This window comes from Chionomys nivalis, chromosome 1 (genome assembly GCF_950005125.1).
Source record: "Chionomys nivalis chromosome 1, mChiNiv1.1, whole genome shotgun sequence".
Classification (NCBI taxonomy): domain Eukaryota; kingdom Metazoa; phylum Chordata; class Mammalia; order Rodentia; family Cricetidae; genus Chionomys; species Chionomys nivalis.
The window spans coordinates 110,853,462-110,866,389 of record NC_080086.1 but is presented as its reverse complement, the minus strand read 5'-3'; the positions used below and the strand labels follow the sequence as shown (position 1 = coordinate 110,866,389).

Sequence of the window (12,928 nt, the reverse complement as noted above, 5' to 3'; positions counted from 1 at the left end):
TCCTCATTGGACAGTTTGTAAAGGGCAGCAACAGCCTCCCTGATTGACGGAAGATGAGGGCAGCCTTGCGCTTAAATGCCTGAATTAATCACCTTCACCTTCTCAGAGGTAGTCAGAATGACAGTTTCCATCGTACTCCAAGTTCTTTTTTTAAAGCTGGGTTAAGCCTGTTCCGACCAGGTTTACAGCTTTTCATTTAAGGGGAGCATGCTCCAAACTTTCAGGTGCCCACACGCTTGGTGTGTGTGTGTGTGTGTGTGTGTGTGTGTTGTGATTGTCCTACACAGTATGTTAGTACATCTTACAACAGGTCCTAATGGGAAGGCCTATACAAGACCTGAACTATCATTTGTCTCTTTCAAAGTCTAGGCTTTGTTTTGTCTTATACCAATCATTTTCTTCTTTGGTTATACTTTCCTGCTGGGGTATAAAACCATTAGGGATGGCCAAAAGTAACCATTATAATTACTGTTATTGTTATTATTATAAAAACTATTGTTATTTACAGCTGTTATTATAGTTGTTGCTGTTAGCTAAGGTCAGTTTAGATTACAATCCATGAGATACTGGGTATTTAAGACTCCCAAGTTCCTTTAGCTTCTCACCAGTGGTTTTTCCTGGGGGAATTTTGAGGTGTCCTGCAGTCCCATGGAAATTAGTAGACCTGGAAACAGGTCCACAATATTATTCCTGTGGTCCTTGTGCACATTGGTACAGGTTTCCAAATTACTTCAGTATTGATGAAGTCCTGTTTGAAAATTGAGCTGTAGGGTTACAGAAATGGCTCAGTGGTTTACAGTACTTATTGTTCTTGCATACGACATGGCTCTAATTTCTGGCAATCAGTTGGGGGCTCACAGTCATCTATAACTTCAGTTCCAGGGGATCTAGAGTCCTCTGCTGACTTCCACAGGCACCAAGCCTTCACTGAGCATGCACACATACAGGCAAAACATCCATCCAAAACACATAAAATAAACACGTCTAAACGTCTTAATTAAAATAGTATTTGGATGTTTCCTAACAATTGGCAAAAGCTTGACCGTGAAAGATTATAAAATAAACTTGAAGCCAGGTGGTGGTGGCACGTGCCTTTAATTCCAGCACTTGGGAGGTAGAGGCAGGTGGATCTCTGTGAGTTTGAGGCCAGCCTGGTCTACAAAGTAAGTTCCAGGACAGTCAGGGCTACACAGAGAAACTCCATTTCAAAAAACAAAAAACAAAAACAAAGTAAACAAGCAAATAAAAGAAAACTTGATATAAGTTTTGATATGTTAATATGTTAAATAGAAATCTGGTATAGTGGAAAATATGAGCAAATTATTAATTACCCTGAAATCACAGGACTAAGTTCTATCCTCAGTCTTTCCATTTTAGGAATGGCAGAGTCTAAAGGATTAATTCTGAGAGGAGGGTCTGTTCATGATAATGAAACTGTACACTGGAGCAGAAGCTATTGTGTTCTGAGAGCAATGAGGGCATTTTAGATTTCTTACAGACTCAGAGCTGAGACGACGATTAACCAAAAACCATACCAACTAATGCTTTAACTTTTAAAGAAACTGTCTTTAGTTACACTGTGAACAAAAAGAAATTTAGGACAGCCTGAAATTTTAATTAATATTACCACTTACTTATAAGCTGAATTGTATCATGGAAGAAATATAAAAAGAGGTACACATTACATATATACATGGGTATTATAAAGATAATTTTAAATCAATAAATATTGTATAATATTTTAGTTTTGGGTTAGTCTGTTGATTGTATCATATTTTACTGTCATCAGCAATCTCTAATGTAAAGCTTATCCTTTTTTAAAAAATTATCTTTTACTCGCACAGTCGTTTTTCCTGCATGTATGTTTGAGGGTGTCAGATCTTGGAGTCAAGGACAGTTGTTACCTGCTTTGTGTGTAGCGCCTGCACATGAGCTGGAAACTAAGCTGGAGATTTAAAAACACACGCACACCCAGACAGACAGAGACACAGGGACACAGGTCATCCTTGATACAAGAATGCCAATATATTGTGCTCCAGGGAAGCTTATATAGGGATCCTTAACTGATAGCCATACCCCAGCTCTTGGGGTCTTTCAGCTGCAGGCCTCACCAGAACCCACTCCCCTGCCATCAGGGTCTATTGCTCAGAGCAGCTGCAGGCACAGGTAAACAAGTTGTTTTGCTCAGTTCACTCCAGTAGGCAAAGGGTCTGAGGCAGGCAAAGAAAGTCAAGGGGCCAGGGGTCTGTAGCCCCCAATACATGTGTGTGCTGGGAACTGAACCTGGGTCCTCTGGAAGAGCAGTCAGTGTCCTCCATATCAAAGACTTAGAGACTAGACTGATTATTGATAATACTATAAGCATGTGGAACAGAAACCACCAGCTTGGTATTTAAATTACCTTTTTAAAAATTGGACAGAACCAGAACTTTAAAAAAAAAAAAAAAAAGCCTGTCATGCAGACCACCAGGAGGAGAACCATGAGTAGCAGGACTGTGGGTCAGGCCAGGCTGCTGGGAGGGGAAGGCTAAGCATCAGCATGATGGACTGGAAGGGTCAGGCTGCCTAGAGGAGAAGTGTGAGCAGCAGCGAGGTTGGCCAGACTGCCGGAAGGAGAAGTATAAGCAGCAGCATGTTGGATTGGGACCAGGCCAGGCAGCCATGAAGAGAAGTGTGAGTAGCAATGTGGGGGATAGGGGACTGGGCCAGACTGCCGGGAGGAGAAGCATGAGCAGCAATGACAGCAGTGGCCTCCAGAAATTATCTGAGCGCCAGAGCCTCAGCCTTACCAACACCAGGAGGAGCAACCATCTGAGCACTGGGCTCAAAGGCACCTGAAGGAATGATCACCAGAGGCTCTCCTCTACCTACACCTGAAGAAGCGATCAAAGGAGCCACAGCCCCCAGCTACAACAGTTGGAGGAAAAGGGACACGCCCCCAAAACAGGCTTGACCTGTTCTGATTGGCAGAAAAGATGGGTAGACAACAGAGTAAGAATATACTCAACAACATAAGAGCAAAACAACACCACCAGAAACTAGTGGTTTGACAACAACAAAACTTAAACATCCCAATGAAGATGAAGCAGAAGAAGAGCAATCTTAAAAACAACTTTATGAAGATGATTGAGGTTTTTAAAGAGGAAATGAAAAATTCCTTTAAAGAAATGGAGAAAAAGACAACCAAAAAATGGAAGAAATCAACAAATATCTTAACGAAAACCAAGAAAAAGCAATCAAACAGGTGAAAGAAACAGTTCAAGACTAGAAAACTGAAATAGAAGCAATAAAAGAAAAACACAATCCAAGGAAAATATGGAAATGGAAAATCTGGGTAAATGATCAGGAACTACATATGAAAGCATAACAAACAGAATACAAGAGATGGAAGAGAGATTCTCAGGCCTTGAAGATATGATAGAGGAAATAGATTCATAGGTCAAAGAAAAATGCTAAATACGGGCTGGAGAGATGGCTCAGAGGTTAAGAGCATTGCCTGCTCTTCCAAAGGTCCTGAGTTCAATTCCCAGCAACCACATGGTGGCTCACAACCATCTCTAATGGGGTCTGGTTCCCTCTTCTGGCCTGCAGGCATACACACATTCAGAATATTGTATATATAATAAATAAATATTAAAAAAAAATGCTAAATACAACAAATTCTTAACATGTCCAGGAAGCTGGGACATCATGGAAACATTGATCCAAAGAATAACAGGAATTGAAGAAGGAGAAGTTCAGCTCAAAGACACAGAAAATGTACTCAACAAAATCATAGAAGACTTTTCCAACCTAAAGAAGGACACGCCTATAAAAATATAAGAAGCTTATAGAAAACCAAATAGACTGGGCTGAAATCAAAGTCCCCTTGCCACATAATAATCAAAACACTAATCATACAGAATAAAGAAAGACTATTAAGAGCTGCAAAGGAAAAAGGACAAGTAACATATAAAGGCAAATCTATCAGAATTATACCCAATGTCTCAATGGGAACAGTGAAAGCCAGAAGGTTCTGGTTAGACATTATACAGACATTAAGAGACCACAGATGCCAGCCCAGACTACTATATTCAGTAAAAACTTTCAATCAACAAAGATGGAGAAAACAAGTTATTCTATGACAAAACCAGATTTAATCAACACCTACCCACAAATCCAGCCCTAGTGAAGGTACTAGAAGGAAAACTCCAACCCAAAGAAGTTAGCTATATTCATGAAAACACAGGCAATAGATAACACCACACCAGAAAATCCCAAAGAGAAACACAAACACACACACACACACACACACACCACCACCACCACCACCACCAACAACAACAACAAAATTAATAGGAACCTGCAAGCACTGGTCATTATTATCTTTTTATATCATGGGGCTCAGTTCATCTATAAAAAGACATAAGCTAATAGATTGGTTACGAAAACAGATTCCACCTTTTTGCTGCATACAAGAAACACATTTTAACCACAAAGACAGATATTACCTCAGAATTTCGGGGGGCCAGCCTCAGCAGACAAATGGGTCTTAAATCTGGGATGTCTGGAAGGCAAAATGAGTACATGAATACAGGATTCTGATGCAAGCTAACAGGCTATCAGCTGCAGGGCAAGTACTTCTGATTCTGCTTCTTCTGCCATGATCTTCAAACCTCAGTCTTTTATTGTAAATTTTGCACAAGGAAAATGATTCTTTTTCTTGCCACAGGTTAATAATTACCTGGGCAAAGCAGTTCACAAGAAGTATAGAGATTCTTTGAATGAGAACATCATCATTCATTATGACATTTTTCCAGATCCCAAGCCCCATGCCAGCCACTATATTCTTAATTCTTAGCTGAGTTAATCATAAAACACCTTCTGAAGTTTTCATCTCAGAGGCTACCTACTTGCAGTTACAGAAGCATAGTTCAGTGGGTTTTACTCCATTGTCGTACCCTTCCTATTGTTGGTCCTCATAATTCCAATTTTGATTTATGAGGCCATAGCCAGAGAGCCCTAAAAGTCCTAAGTTCCTCAAAAACTTTATTCATCATAGTCAAGTTATTTTCTGTTCCAGTGTAATTATTTTATACACTAAATAGAATTGTTATAACCAGAAATATTACCAAGTGGCATGTAGGTGTTTTCTCCTTGGCCCTCAAGTAACACACCGTTTAGCTGCCACTGGGTTGCCTGGAGGGAATTATTTCCTGCAACTCAAGAACCGCATGTGGAAGGGGGCTATGCTTTGCTGTCTCCGACACAGAGTAAAGGGTTGGGAAAAGATTTTCCAATCAAATGGACCTGAAAAACAAGTTGGTGTAGCTATCCTAATATCTAGCAAAATAGACTTCAAACTAAAATTAGTTGAAAGAGATGAAGAAGGTCATTTCATATTCATCACAGGAAAAATCCATCAAGATGAAGTCTCAATTCTGAACATCTCTGCCCCAAATGCAAGAGCACCCTCATTGTAAAAGGAACATTATTAAAGCTTAAATCACACACCAAGCCCCACACACTAATAGTGGGAGACTTCAACACACCCTCTCACCACAGGACAGGACAGACAGAAACTTAACAGAGAAATAAAAAATCTAAATGAATGTTATGACTCAAATGGGCTTAACAGACATCTATAGAACATTTCACCCAAACACAAAAGAATATACCTTCTTCTCAGCACCTCATGGAATCTTCTCCAAAATCAACCATACTTGTTAACTAAGCAAATTTCAACAGATAGAAAAAAAATTGGAATAACCCCCTGTGTCTTATTGGACCATCATGGCTTAAGGTTTGAAATCAACAACAGCACTAATTGCAACAAGCCCACAAACTCATGGAAACTGAACAATGCTCAACTGAATCACCACTTACTTGGTCAAGGAAGGAAGGAAGGAAGAAAGACATTAAAGACTTCTTAAAATCCAATGAAAATGAATGCCAATATATAAAATTTTACACTTAACACTTGTATATCAGGAATATTTCGGAGGACTATGAGATGGTTCAGTGGTTGAGAAGTCTTCCTACTCTCCCAGAAAACTTGAATTATCCCCAAGACACACATGGTGATTCACAACCATCTTCACCTCAACTTCCAGGGAATCCAATGCCTCTTCTATTTTCTATGGCACTAGACCAGCACATGGTGTCCAGACATATGTCCAGGCAAAATATTCAATTCATACACAATAAAAATTAAAAAAACTTTTGAAAAAATTTCCAGAGCAATTTTTCAAAGACTTATAATACATATTATCCAGAGGCATCCCAAATGTTATAAATCAATTTTTTGTCTTATGATTTTGCTATACATAAAACTCACCATAAGTGTAAATAAAATTAAAAATTCCTAAAAATATAGATCATTATTAAAATTTCTGTATCAATGCTAATTGTAATACCAGAATGACAATTATATTTCATGGTAAAATAAATATTGTTTTATAGAACTATTTAACATTTTATGATTTCATTGAACATTTAATAGAGCTTAAAATATCATATTAAAAGGTTTTAAGTCCCTCCCCTACACCCCTCCTTCCCTGCAATTGATAAATTGTGTGGAGGTGGATGCTTAGGTGTGTTCAAGATTTGGCCTCACCTGTAATCCACAGCTATGGCCTAGGTAGGCATTTGCTGCTGGAGGTGTAACGGATGTCAGTACTGCTCTATAAGAGTATGGAAGACATCCTCATACATGATTCCCTAGCAGGTGGCTTACACGAAGCTGCCAAAGCCTTAGATAAGTGCCAACTCCATCTTTGTGTGCTTGCATACACTTGTGATGAGCCTATGTATGTCATGTTGATGGAGGAACTTTGTGATGAGCACCAAATCAACCCAATTAAGGTTGATGACAACAAGAAACTAGGAAATGGGTAGACCTCTGTAAGACTGATCAAAAGGGAAGCCATGGAAAGTGGCTGGGTGCAGTTATATACAGTGGTTGAGGACTATAACAAAGAATCTCAGGCCAAGGATATCACTGAAGAGTACTTCAAATGCAAAAAGTGAATAAATAAAAATTTTGACTCATTTTTTTTTTTAAAAAAGAGGTTTTAAGAGTTGCTGGGGTAGGTGCCAAGTATCTAGGAAGAGGCACTGTCAACTCAAGTGATATAACTTAAGATGTGTGTGTGTGTGTGTGTGCACGCGCATGTGAATGTGTATCTTATATTTAAACATACGTTTTTAATGTAATTTTATGTAACACATGAGTCTTTGACGATGTATCAAACATCTATAAGTATCTGTTCTTCCTCCATCTCCCGTATTGACTACCTTTATCTTATCTCCAACTTAAATTCCCCCTCCTCCAGATTTTCTCCATTTTCCCTGTATTATCACTCATTCCCTGCTTTTCCCCTCTCTAGTTCTACCCCAACATCATTTTCAGGTAAATGGAAACAACTAGAAAACAAACTGCAGTAACCCAGAGATAAAAATCTCTCCTCCTTGCTCTTCTGTAGTTCCTAGCTCCACATCTTCAGGTGTGAAAATATAACCTGGAGTAAACACTGAAACCATATCTTGCCTTCCAAATAAAAACATAGTGAAAGCTCTTGTGTAGGATTGGGTCAATAATTAAAATTCTCAAAATCTAACCGTACCCTTTTCACACCGTTTTTTTCTAAATTAGTCTGCACAAAATTTAAAAAGTATTTCTGTGATAAGATTCAACTACATAGGGCTGGAGAGATGGCTCAGTGGTTAAAAGCATTGCCTGCTCTTCCAAAGGTCCTGAGTTCAATTCCCGACAACCACATCATGGCTCACAACCATCTGTAAAAGAGGTCTAGTGCCCTCTTCTGGCCTGCAGACATGCACACAGACAGAATATTGTATACATAATAAATAAATAAAAAAAGATTCAACTACATAAAAATTTCACAAATGTCATCTTATTAAAATGACACTCAGCCTTTCCATAGTCTGCAATGAAAATTTCATTTGCTGGACGGGGTTCTTCTTGGAACCTAAGTTGGTTGTCTGGGCTTCTCTTCTATAGCTCTGACAAACCACTAACTCCAATGCAACTTTTAAAAGAAAGTGTTTCATTGGGCTTGCAGCTATAGAGGGCTAGAATCTGTGACGGCGGGGCAAAGGCATAGTAGCAGGAACAGTTGAGAGCTCACATCTTAATCCACAGGAGGCAGAACACATTGGTGTGCTACTTGTAATTCTATACTTTGTTGTCAACTTGATTACATCTGGAATTAACTGAAATCGAAACAATGGAGGGCAAACCAATGGTGGATTTTGCTTGAGTTTTGAAGTAGGAAGATCCAGTTCTAATTTGGCCCTTGAGGCAGTAATACTCACAGCTTTAATCTGGAACACACCTTCTCCTGGAGATTTATATAAAGACGTGGACTAAGGAAGCTTTTGCTCTTGGCCTGCCTGCTCTCAAGCCTGTTCTTTCACTGGCATTGGAGCCTAGTTCTTTGGGATTTTAGTGTATACTGAGGAAATCTGGCGGAGATATCCAGTCATGTAGACTGAGCAACTACTGGATTCTTGGACTTTGTTTACTGCTGGCTGTTAATGGATTAGCTGAAGCACAGCCTGAAAGTCATGCTAATATGTCTCCTTTCCAGATAGAGATTCATTCTGTTACTTTAAGCACCCCGTCTTAAACACTTGCCTTCTGAAATCTCCAAACTTGTCTAGAGTGACAGATCTTTCAACAAGGTCATAATTCTTAACTATTCTCACACAGCTCCACCAATTCCAAACCAAGTATTCAAACTTATGTACCTATATAGGCCATTCTCACCCAGGCCACTACAGTGGTAGGCAAACTTGCTGTTATATCTAATAATAATAATAATAATAATGAATATTAGGCCAGGCACTTATACCATAGTTGATTTTTATACTATATTTAGTAAAATATTGTAGATAAAATAATACTTTTGCAAGTCTCACAGTCTGATTCTTGGAGCAACTCAGTGCAAATTTCAGACACTTCCTAGTGCTTGTTGGCCAGGGAGAAACCAGCATCTCCCGCAAAATGTAGGTTATTCATGATTGCCCACCAGAACTTGATAGCAAGACCCTATGCCAAAGAGATCATGTACTTTTATCACAATACATTGAGAAATCAAGCTGGAGCTGAGTTGGGAGTTTTCTCTCTATCCTCCAGCCTTCAAAGTCTATGAATTTGCTATGCAACCTGCTAGGAACTCATCCATTATTACCAACTATGAATCCAGTGAGCTATCTTAATAACCTGCGAGAAAACATACATTCTCAAATTATGGAAAGTTACAAGGATGACCCATTCCTTTCTCATTGGCTTTGTGACCCCTCCACAGAGAAAACTCATGCCAGGTTTTTAAAAAAAGTCATTTTTATTCTCTATGTCTGTCTGTGTATGCATACACAATAGTGTGTGTGCCTGTGGACAGCCAAGAGGCAGATGGTCAGATCCTTTGGAACTAGAATGACATGTATGTGTAAGTCACCTGACTTCCATGGTGGGGAAACAAAGTGAAGCCGTCTGGAAATATAGTCAATGTTCTTCATCATGCATTAATTTCCCCACACAGCAATTCATTTCCTTATATGCTTGCTATTGTTGGAGAGTTTATTGTTTGCCTCAGGTTTCTAAGAAACAGAAATGGTAGGGAAGCAAAATCATGCCACATTATCAAGTAAATATTTTCTAAGTTCAATTAAGTACATATTTTATGTTTCTGTGTATATGTGTGCACCGTGTGCTTGTAAGGACCTGCAGACTTCAGAGGCATTGAATGCCTTAGATTTGACTCACAGATAGTTGTATACTACCACGAGTGTCTGCAACTGAACCCGAATCCTCTGCCAAAAAAACAAAAACGGTAAACACTCCTGTTGAGTCAACATTCCCACCTATTTTTTAAAAGTCTAGTTAGATTAACAACCACAATTCCCCTTCCCTTTTCTCCCTCCAACCCTTCATACATTCTCACAACAATTTGTGGAATTGATGACGTTTGTCTTTGTTACACACATTCATAAACATATGATCGCAACCTCCTTATACTGTTCTTGTTTAGGTATCTCTGGTTTTAGGTTTGGCCACTCTGTATTGGTTACCCAATACAGGGCTCACACTTGGGAGATAGTTCTGTCTCATTAGTTGTTTATAGTTCTTTTTTAAGGGTGGAATCCTCCTACTTCCCTGTCATCATTGTTCTTGTTGGACACACAATGTTGAGGTATTATAGGTGTAACTTCTCTGCCATTTCTAAGAGACCAACTCACTCAAGAAATCCTACTAATCTGGTTCTTAAAATCTTGCCACCCCTTTTAAGATGTTCTCTGAGCCTCAGGGGCAGGAGCTGCATTGTAGTTGTATCAAGTAGGTCTGAGGTCTGGGCTATCAGCTGATCTCTGCATTATGAACAGTTAGGCTTAAAGAACTGTTTGCTCTAGAGTTTTTAAAAAGGACTATACTTGTTTGAGTATACGTTTTAAAACTCAAATTGGCAGACATAGGTTTTCTTTTTCTTCTTCAGAATTATTTATTATGTATACAGTGTTTTGCCTGCATCTATGCCTGCTGGCCAGAAGAGGATAGCAGATTTTATTAGTTGTGAGCCACCATGTAGTTGCTGGGAATTGAACTCAGGACCTCTGGAAGGGCAATCAGTGCTCTTAACCTTTAAGCCATCTCTCCAGCCCCAGATATAGATTTCCTAAAATCTATGACCTTGCTAGCCCAGATCAGGTTTCCAGTACCAGGAATGATTTTTGTCCTGTTGAGGTCTTCAATTATACAGTAGCTGGTTACCACCACACGATCCTAACTCTTTGGTATCTTGTCAGACTGATCACTGTTGGGGTTCATATGGTTCTTACTTTCCTATTGCTTTGAAGAGACATCATATCCAAAACTTATGAAAGAAAAGATTTGCTGGGTGGGGTGCTGCACACCTTTAATCCCAGCACTTGGGAGGCAGACAGATCCCAGTGAGTTCAAGGTCAACCTGGTCTACAAAGTGAGTTCCAGGAGAGCCAGGACTGTTACATAGAAAAACTCTGTCTTGAAATACTACACACATGTGTGGAAGAAAGAAAAGGAAAAAAAAAAAAAACATTTCTTGGCACTCATGCTTGCAGAGGTTAGAGCCCATGATTATCATGGCAGGCAGTCTGGCACCAGGCAGGCAAGCACAGTTCTGAGCAGTAGCTAAGTCCTTCCCTTACATCACGACCTGAAAGTTGGAGGCAGAGAGAAAGAGCTAACGTGAAAGACCATAAGCACTGGAACCTCAAAGCCATCCCAGCCACATCTTCTAATCTTCCCAACAATTCCACCAAGCGGAAATCAGTCATTCAAATGTAGGATCATATGGGGACCATTCTCATTCAAACCACAATAGGAGTCACAGCGGGGGAGGGCCATGGACTGCTTCTCTTACTCGGCACCTTGCACTACATCTATTACCATGCCAGTTAGATTAAATGAAGGTGGTTTTGTCGTTAGATCCAGCTCAAATCCTTCGAAGTCCTGCATCCAAATTGTGCAGCAAAACCGACTTACCTTCAAGCTTGCAGAGATGACCAAAGGAAAAAGAAAGCCCCTAAATTACTTTGGGAATCACACAGACTATCCTGAACAAATCAAATGGAGATTTCTCATAATGGTGTTTTTATTAGTGCAGGATTCTTGGGAGGAGGCACTACAAAGTCAAATGATACAACGTCATTTAATATACACATGTGCGTATATACATAATCTCAGCCGCACTATTATGTATTGTATATAACTTTAGGTATGTGCAAAATAACAACTCTTAAGCATTATCAAACAACGTTGGTATTTGTTCCTCTTTCCTGTATTCACCTTTCCCATCCTGTGCCTGACTAGAAATTTCTGCCTCCAGCCCTCCCACCCAGCTAGTGCCCTCGCCAGCCTCTTCTCTAATCACCAGTGGAACACCATTCAGCTATAAAGAAATCTTAAATCAGAAAACGGTTTGACACATAGAATCAACTAGAAAACAAGTACATTAACCCATATTCAGAAAGATAAATCTCTCTTCTCTTTCATTTGTGGTTTCTGGCTCTAGAGCCTCAGACGTGAAAAGATAAGCTGGACTAAAAGAAACCACATCTTGCCTTCCTAATAAAAACATAATGAAAGCAAAACTCCTGTGAAAGAATGGGCAATAACAAAAATGCTCAGAATTTGACTATACTTTCCTCAAACTGTTCATTTCTAAAATATTCTGGAGTAACTTCCAGAAAGTATTATATCTTACATGAGATTCAAATACATGAAAAAAAATTTTTTTTATCATATTCAAAATGACACAGCTTTTTTTTTTTTTTTTTTTACAATTTTGCAATGAAAATTCTCTTGAATGGATTTGGATGGATCTTCTTAAGGTCCAAAGAAGATTGTGTTTTCTATAGCTGTGATGGATCACAACTGCTAAAACAAGTTTTAAAAGCAAGTGTTATATTTGGCTTGCAGTTACAGAGTATATCTGTGATAGCAAAGAATGGCCATGCTATCCCATAATAAGGAGGCAGAGAGAAAACACTGGGAGTGTCACTATCTTTTGTATCACCTTAAAACTTCCTGAGAGTGACAGATGTTCTCCAACAGGTCATACCTCCTACCCATTCTCAGTTAGTACCCATTTCAGTTAGAAACCCAGTATTCAAACTTACGAGCCTTTGGGCCCATTCTCACTCAGAACACTAGTATAGTTGTATTCAAAGGTACTGTCTTAGCCATAGGGGGCAAAACAGACATTATTCCACATCTTGTAAGTGGTTTTTATCATATATAGAGTCACATATCATGAGTTAGGTATTACACTTCTTCTGGGTGGTGGTGGCACACGTCTTTAATCCCAGCACTTGGGAGGCAGAAGCAGGCGAATCTCCGAGTTCGAGGCCAGCCTGGTCTACAGAGCTAGTTCCAGGACAGCTACAG

General features: G+C 39.3%; 1 pseudogene; it reads left to right on the top strand.

Annotated features, from left to right (window-relative positions):
• Positions 1-75: 75 nt before the first annotated feature.
• LOC130881669 (40S ribosomal protein S12-like) lies at positions 76-7,008 on the top strand (annotated as a pseudogene).
• The last annotated feature ends 5,920 nt before the right edge of the window (positions 7,009-12,928 follow it).